Source organism: Tursiops truncatus, chromosome 19, assembly GCF_011762595.2.
Source record: "Tursiops truncatus isolate mTurTru1 chromosome 19, mTurTru1.mat.Y, whole genome shotgun sequence".
Taxonomy (NCBI): Eukaryota; Metazoa; Chordata; class Mammalia; order Artiodactyla; family Delphinidae; genus Tursiops; species Tursiops truncatus.
Window position 1 is genome coordinate 14,303,676 of NC_047052.1, and position 9,109 is coordinate 14,312,784.

General features: G+C 41.2%; 1 pseudogene; it reads left to right on the forward strand.

The window, feature by feature from the left end:
* Window positions 1–8,905, forward strand: part of LOC141277240 (protein enabled homolog pseudogene) — a 28,445-nt pseudogene extending 19,540 nt beyond the window's left edge.
* The last annotated feature ends 204 nt before the right edge of the window (window positions 8,906–9,109 follow it).

Sequence of the window (9,109 nt, forward strand, 5' to 3'; positions counted from 1 at the left end):
CTGAGCAATACTTACCCCAGGACCCCCTCCCTCTGTCCCTTACTTAATTGAAAAATGTCTTAATAGCTGACAAATAGAAGGTATATATTTATTAGAATATTACGTTATCCCATTGTCTATACATCAGGAAATAAATGAATCTCCTTTCTCTCTTCATTAAAGAGTCAAGCAATCTGTGTTAGCAAAATACCAAGATACCAGTGGCAAATCTTTTGGGAATCTTGGTTCCTAATGCAGGAGTGTATGTAAACAAAAAGATCAGAAATTTATCAGCCACCACTAGTCAAACAGCCAAAACGACTGCACTGCAGCACAACAGATATCCCTATATTCCTTAGCCCAGGTAGTATTAGATAACTGGGTTGCCTTAGATTTTCTACTGGTATTTGTGCTATTGTTCACACTTATGGGTTAAATTTTTTTTTTTTAATTAGAATGGGGATAATAGTAACCTGTGTGAGCTTGTTATTTCAATTATAATTCCTGAGATAATGGTTAGTAGAATGATAGTAAACACAAGAGGGCTTATTAGTACTGGAAGGATGTAAACCAACATTTTTGGGGTATGGGCCCAATAGTTAGTTAGCTGACTTTACCATGAAGAATTTAAAATTCTTAAGGGTGGGCTCAATTTCTATGATTCTAGAAATAAGAGGGTTTAAACCTCTATTACTAACTCTATCAAAATAACTCTTTGTCAGACATATTTCTTATGTTTGTGGTGGGATGCCTGATGTGATGACAGGTAGTGAAACTTCTCATACACATAAGACTAATGTTAGTGGTAAAAATTTTTTCATAAGAGATATATAAGCTGATCTTATCAAAATTGTGGGCAGGATGCTTGAATTCATATAAAGGAGATTGTTAGGAGGAGTGTTTTAATGATGACATTGGCTGTATAGAATTCTAGCATGTAGGGGTTGTTAAATGCTCCTAAAAATAGGATTGTTGTGAAAATATTTATTATAATGATATTGACATACTCTGCTAGGAAGAACAGGGTGAATAAGCCTGCTACATTTTCTACATTGAAGCCAAATATAGGTTAAATCAAATGGGACTCTGTTGGTTTCTGCTAGAGTAGAGATAAATCACATTCTGGCTAGGGGTCAGGATGGGAAAATTAGTCACAGGTATTCTTGTGTAATAATTACTGCTGAAAGTGTAAATGATCATTTATCACTAGAACTGATAAGAGAATAATTGCTACTGTTACATCATATGAGATTGTCTGTGCTACTGCATGGAGACCTCTGATGACTGTGTATTTTGAATCCAAAACGCATACAGATCAGAGGATGGAAAAAATGGCTAGGCTTGATAGCTAGTATAAATAGTACACCTAGGTTTATGTTAACTAGTGGAAAGGGTAGGGGGAGAGGAATTCATCTTGCGAGAGCCAGGCTTGAGGCTAGACTTGATGCGATAATACAGAAATTGATGAGATTGATGGTCATAGTGTTTCTTTAATAAATAATCTGACTGTATCAGCAATGGGTTATAATAATCCATAAGGGCTGACGATGTGTGGCCCTTTCTGGATTTGTATATAGCCTAGGAATTTCCATTCCATTAATGTGAGGAATGCTACAGCTAGTAAAAGTAGAATTAGTGAAAGAAGGCAGATTATAAATATTTCTGTAGGAAAAGGACTTGAACCTCTGCGGATAAAGGTTTTAGTTTTACACAATTACCGGGCTCTACCACCCTAACAAACCCTGTTCTATAGTGGGGTATGTATAAATTAATTGAATTGAGATTATATCATCAATTAGTTTGAAGACATTTTGTAAAATAGGCCTTATTTCTCTTGTTCTTTCATACTGCAAGAAATATAGAATAGAAACCTAATGGGATTACTCCAGTCTGAACTCAGATCAAACAGGACTTTACTAATCACTGAACAGACCGTTAATAGCAGTTATACTATTGGGATGTACTGATCCAGCATCAAGGTCATAAACCTTATCGTCAGTATGAACTCTACAATTGTGCTGCTACCCCTAGGGTAACTTATTCCACTTATCAATATTTTGGATCATTAATGATAAAGCATTTTGACTAGCTGGTCTAAATCTTAATCACTCCGATGTTTTATTCTCCAAGGTTACCCCAACCAAAATTGTTAATCCATTAAAAGCTATGTTGGGGCTTCCCTGGTGGCGCAGTTGTTGAGAGTCCGCCTGCCGATGTGGGGGACACGGGTTCGTGCCCTGGTCCGGGAAGATCCCACATGCCGTGGAGCGGCTGAGCCTGCGTGCCTGGAGCCTGTGCTCCGCAACGGGAGAGGCCACAACAGTGAGAGGCCCGCATACTGCAAAAAAAAAAGCTATGTTGGAGGCTTTCAAGACGGCAGAGTGGAAGGACCTTGAGCTTACCTCCTTCTCATGAACATACCAATATCACAACTGACTGCTGAACAACCATTGATTACAAAAAAGACTGGAACCTACCAAAAAACATCATCTACATCTAAAGGCATAAAGAAGAGACCACAATGAGATGGTAGGAGGGGTGTACTCGCAATATAATCAAATCCCCCCACCCCCGCCCGTGGGTGACCCACACACTGGAGAATAATTACACTGCAGAGACTTTCCCACAGGAGTGAGAGTTCTGAGGCCCCCATCAGGCTTCCCAGCCTGGGGGTCTGGTGTTGGGAAGAAGAGCCCCTCAGAGCATCTGGATTTGAAGACCAGAGGGGCTTAACTTAATGCAGAGCTCCACAGGAGTGGGGGACATAGAGACTTAACTCCTGAAGGTATTGCACAAAATCTCATGCACCGGGACCAAGGGCAAAAGCAGTAACCTCATAGGAGCCTGGGCGAGACCTACCTGCTGGTCTTGGAGGGTCTCCTGGGCAGGTGGGGGGTGGCTGTAGCTCATGCTGGGGTCATAAAAGCTGGTGGCAGAAGGGGATTGTTCATCTGCATGAACTCTCGTTGAGGCAGACATCATTAGCAACAAGACCCAGCCCCACCCAACAGCCTGTAGGCTTCAGTGCCAGACGCCTCAGGCCAAACAACTAACGGGGTGGGAACACAGCCCCACCCATTAGCAGACGGGCTGCCTAGAGACTTCCTGATCCCACAGCCGCCTCTAGACATGCCCCTAGCCCTGCCCACCAGAGGGCCAGGACCCAGCTCCACCCACCAGTGGGCAGGTATCTGCCCTTCCCGCCAGGAAGCCTACCCAAGCTTCTAGACCAGCCTCACCCATGGCGGGCAGAAACCAGAAGGAAGAAAACTATGATCCAGCAGCCTGTTGTCTCAAACACAGGCCGGACATTACCCTGCGGCCCCTGGCCCTTGGGTGACGAGAGAGGAGTGCACTGCTGGGACACACAGGACGTCTCCTACAGAGGGCTACTTCTCCAAAGTCGAGAAAGGTAATTAACCCAAAATGAGGTGGCAGAGGAATGTGTTTCAGATGAAGGACCAAGATAAAACCCCAGAAGAACTAAGTGATGTGGAGGTAAGCAATCTACCTGAGAAAGAGTTCAGAGTAATGATTGTAAAGGTGATCCAAGAGCTTGGGAGAAAAATGGATGCACAGATAGATAAGTTACAAGTGTTTTTTAACAAAGAGTTAGAAAATATAAAGAACAACCGAACAGTTGAACAGTACAATAACTGAAATGAAAAACACACTAGAAGGAATCAATCAATAGTAGAGTAAATGAAGCAGAATGGATCAGTGAGCTGGAAGACAGAGTAGGGGAGGTCACTACTGTGGAGCAGAAAAAAGAATGAAGAGAAATGAGGACAGTTCAGGAGACCTCTGGAACAACATAAAGCACACTAACATTCACATTATAGGGGTCCTAGAAGGAGAAGAGAGAGAGAAAGGCCCGAGAAAATATTTGAAGAGATAATAGCTGAAAACTTCCCTAACCTGGGGAAGGAAACAATCACCCAAGTCCAGGAAGCACGGAGAGTTCCATACAGGATAAACCCACAGAGGAATACACCACGCTGCACTGTGATCAGGATGACAACAACTAAAGAGAAAATATTAAAAGCAGCAAGGGAAAAGCAACAAATAACACACAAGGGAACTCCTATAAGGTTATCAGCTGATTTTTCAGCAGCGACTCTGCAGACCAGAACGGAATGGCATGATACTCTGTTCACTTATTTTAAGTGTGTCTGTCAGGCAAGAGCTGCTGTGATGGTTTACAATGATGCCAATAAAAAGTGGGTACCAGCTGGTGGTTCAGCTGGGTTCAGCACAGTTCATATATATCGTCATACATGGAACAACACATTGAGTGGTGGGCAGGAAGATTCAGGACCATCAGGTCGTGGTAAATTGTGCCATTCCTAAAGGGCTGAAGTACAATCAAGCAACACAGACGTTCCACCAATGGGGGGACACTAACTAGACAGGTGTACGGTCTCAACTTTGGCAGCAAAGAAGATGCCAGTGTCTTCGCGAGTGCCATGATGCATGCCTTAGAAGTGTTGAATTCACAGGAAACGGCCAACGTTGCGTAGACAAAATTCACAGAGCTACCTGCCCAAGTTCCGAATGGCCCATCACGAGAAGAATTGGAAAGTCAAAGAAGGCAACTACAAGAACAGCAACAAAAGGAGCTGGAGTGGGACAGGCTAGAGGGAGAGATTGGAGAGGGAGAGGTTAGAAAGGGAAAGGCTGGAGAGGGAAAGACAAGAGCTGGAGGGGCTGGAGAGACGGGCCTGGGAAAGGCCAGAACAAGAGCGGCGAGAGCAGCTAGAAAGGGAGCAGCTGGAATGGGAGCGAGAGCCAAGAATGGCAAATGCCGCTGCCCCTGCCTCTGTGGAGACGACTCCTCTGCTTCTGAGCCAGACTTGCAGGCCACCTCTCTGCCGGCCAAGACTCCAGCCCAGCAGGACATTGTCTTGGGACCACCTGCACCCCAACCCCCTCCTCCACTCCCACCAGGTCCTGCCCAGGCATCAGCTGCCCTCCCTCCTCCCCCAGGACCCTTCTGCCTCCTCCACTTCCAACCTCAGGGCCCCCGCCTCTGCCTCCTCCACCACCTCTTAATCATATACCCCCTCCTTCTCCACCACCTGCTTCTCCCCTCCCTGCATCTGGATTCTTTTCGGGATCCCTGTCTGAAGACAATCGCCCTTTAACTGGACTTGCAGCTGCAATTATTAGAGCAAAACTTAGGAAACTGTTGCGCATGGAGGATGCCTCCTTCCCAAGCGGAGGGACTACCATTGGTGTGAATTCAGCGTCATCTAAAACAGATACGGGTCGTGGAAATGGACCCCTTCCTTTAGGGGTAGTGGTTTAATGGAAGAAGTGAGTGCCCTGCTGGCCAGGAGGAGGAGAATTGCTGAAAAGGGATCAATACAAAAAGAACAAAAACAGGACAAAAATGAAAATTCAGAGTCTGTAACTTCTAAGGCCTCTTCAACAAGTACACCTGAACCGACAAGAAAACCTTGGGAAAGAACAAATACAATGAATGGCAGCAAGTCACCTGTTATTTCCAGACCAAAATCTGCGCCCTCGTCACAGCCCAGTGCCAACAGAGTCCAGACAGAGGGACTGGACTATGACAGGCTAAAGCAGGACATTCTAGATGAAATGAGAAAAGAATTAACTAAGCTAAAAGAAGAGCTCATTGATGCAATCAGGCAGGAACTGAGCAAGTCAAACACCGCGTAGAGAAACAAACTAAGGAGAGATAGGACTTCAATCTGGAGTGGAAAAAAAAAAAAAACCCTACAAACAGCAACTGTTAATAACAACAAACCTCTACATTTTGTGAGCTGTAAGAAGAAAATGGAAATAAACAGAAGGAGGGAAAAACCAACATACTTTGAAAGTCTTCAGACATTACTACTCTGGCGATAAGCCATTTCCCTCCCAGTTTGTTGCTTTTTTCTGACCTTTACAACAGGATGGAAGAGAGTCGCATAGGAGTTCCTGTATCAGTTTTGCAGAAAATACTAAACGCATCAGGCAAGATGACTGCAATGAAATATTTTCATGTCAAGAGAAAACCGCACATTTCCCACAATCCATTGCTAAAATAAAAAGGAGAAAGGCTTGAGAAGTTTTTTTCAGAGAATGCTGATGAAGAATTTAGCAAGTTATGCTATTGTATTGTAAACGCTTCTCTCAGGTTTGTCTTCCTATCATATTTAATATTCCATGAATAATTGAGATCAGCCCTATGTAGTTAAGATCATAAAGTGTGGAACCAAAGGAATTGTATTTGCTTTCAAAGGGTGATATTTATAAGAAAGAGTCCTAGAAATGATTTGTCCAGAGTGAGGAATTTTAGAATGATAGGAAGTCTCTCGAGTTAGCCTTCATGCAATTTTGTAGATTCAAACATAAAATTCACCCAGAATTTAAAGATTTAGATGCCTTCCTTAATTGTTACAGTGCTTTACCAAATCTACGACTTCTACGTAACACAAACCAGTGGTCAAATGTAAAACAATATATTGTAGATTTACTGTAGGTTTTTGACCTTTTTTAGATTAATGCCTGCAGACGTTTTTGTAATGTAATTACAACCTCCACAAAATTAGTTTTTTAAATTGCAGACAGTAATGCATGTCAAACTAATATACAGTGGCCTTTTCAAGGCTTAGTCCCAGGGAAAACATTTTGTAGAGTATAGGGGAGTGGGAGGAAGGGAAGGAATAATTTTTTATTTAAAGTTAACTTCCGTACTATCTTTTTTCTCAATTATCTGCATGAATAATAATGAGGAATATTTTGTGACTTTGATAAATATGTTAACAGAACCAAGTACTTAATCTTCTACATCATGTCTCCGGCTATTTGTATTTTAACTTCAGTAAGTTCAGTGGTCTGAAACATGATTCTGAGCTTCACATGCATTGTATCTTACTGTGGAACTCAAAAGTTCGATCCCTGAATTTGGCTATTATTATTAACTAGGGGCCCTGCAGTTTTACAGGTGTTCAGGTGCACGTTCCTGACTACAAAGCTGCTTTTGAATTTTTGTTAGGTTGAAATACTAAAAAAGTAACAATGATGGCAGCAATTAATGTTACAGAAATCATTAAAGGGAAAACGACGGGTCCTGCATAATTTTCTTTTAATAGACTTAGGTGGTGGGAGGAAGGAACTAGATACTCTACTTACCGCCGTGTGCATGTGTGTGTGTGCGTGCGTGTTTGTGTGGGCACTCGTGTGTGTGTATGTTATCCACTCCCTTTTCTTTGAGACTTCTAAGATTAAAATAGGGGAGAAATCCTGTATGTTGCAATGAGAGAATTTTTTGAAAATTCAGGAAATCAGAAATTCTCCAGGCTCTCCATCCTGATTTATGCTTGAGTTGTTATGTGCCATATTTGCTTTGAAATCTTTGGTTATCAGTAGTTGTACTAAAATTTTGAAGAAATAATCCACTTTCATCTGCTTTCTAGATTTCTTAATCTAAATTCATAAGACAGATCTTGTTGATAGCATAGTTTTCTAAATGCTGCAGGTTTGCAGCCATTACCACTTCAAAGAGGTTTGAAGGAATTTTTTTTCCTTGTTAAGATAGTTCCTGTTTCTGTAGAAACTTCATTTTTAGATTAATTTGTGATGGATAAGCTATCATAATTCAAGTATACATTCCTTTTTTTCTACCAACTATTCATTATCATCCAATAGTAAAGACATTAAAGATGCAGCAAGCTTATGAAGTATTACTTTCTAAAAGAAATAGGCATTTTCATCTTTATTATTCTACTTTTGGTTATGCAAACACTTTGATATGAATTTTTTTAATTAAAGATTTATTTATTTATTTTTATTTTTGGCTGCATCAGGTCTTAGTTGCAGCATGCAGGATCTTTCATTGTGGCGCGCAGGCTTCTCTCTAGTTGTGGTGGGAGGTTCCAGGGTGCGTGGGCTCTGTAGTTTGCGGCACACAGGCCCTAGTTGAGGCGCGCGAGCTCAGTAGTTGGGGTGCGTGGGCTTAGTTGCCTTTCGGCATGTGGGATCTTAGTTCCCAAACCAGGGATTGAACCCGCGTCCCCTGTATTGTAAGGTGCATTCTTTACCACTGGACCACCAAGGAAGTCCCGATGATATAAATGTTTATGTCCCCCATAAATCTAGTCAGAAATCACTTTGGATTTTGTTGATTAAGTTAAACAGTCTATAGTAGGATAGAGTATTGGGTACAAGTGGTCCAAAGTAAGAGAAAAGACTACGATAAGAATGCTAGATATTAAAAAAGAAACTGGTTTATGCACTAAACGTTTTGTGCCTTGGTCTAATAGTAACGTGATGTCTGTGTAAAAACGACAGAAAGAACCAGTGTTGAATCACGTTTTATTTCCTGTCATTCTGCTTTATCTCAGATTGCTAAATGTGTTCTTTCCAAGAAGTTTTATCGAATTACTGTATACAGTTACTGTCCTGTGACAGTTTTGTCATTGTTAGAGATTTCAGTAATTAAAATGGGAAACAGAAGCTTATTTTCCTTATCAAAACTGTTACTTGGACCCACATTATTATGATGGTTTTCATGCCCTTGTACATTGGATGTCTTAAGCTGAGTGCAGTTTAGGGGATCCTTTCTAATTACAGGAAGGTGATCTGACCTGTGAGAAGTCTGTACTATACACTATGTAAATAGCTAACAACTCAATTGCAAACCAACTGAATGTCCAAATCTTAGTGCTTGTACTGAAATCTCTTCAGAAGAGTCATTATGATCTCAAAGTTTGTTTCAAAATTTGCAAGCATTAAGTGTCAAACAAAACTGAAGATGAAACACTAAACACTAATTCTTGTGCTTTAGGTGTACTTCCTTTTTAGAGTTTTTGGTTCTCTGCTATTTTTACTGTACTGTTTCATTTATATTTCCTACACATGAACTTCGTTTGTGCAATTGAAATAAAACTGCAGTATACACATGTTAAAAAAAAAAGGCTATGTTTTTCCTTAAAGTACAGTTATTATTTTTTTGGATTAATTAATTAAACCTCCATAGGGTCTTCTCATATTATTCCTGCCTCTTCACAGGAAGGTCCATTTCACTGATTAAAGGAGACAGTAATACTCTCGTGTGATCAGTTATACAGGTCCTTATTTAGAGAAAAAATGACTATGCTGCCTTTCCACACTCAGGATA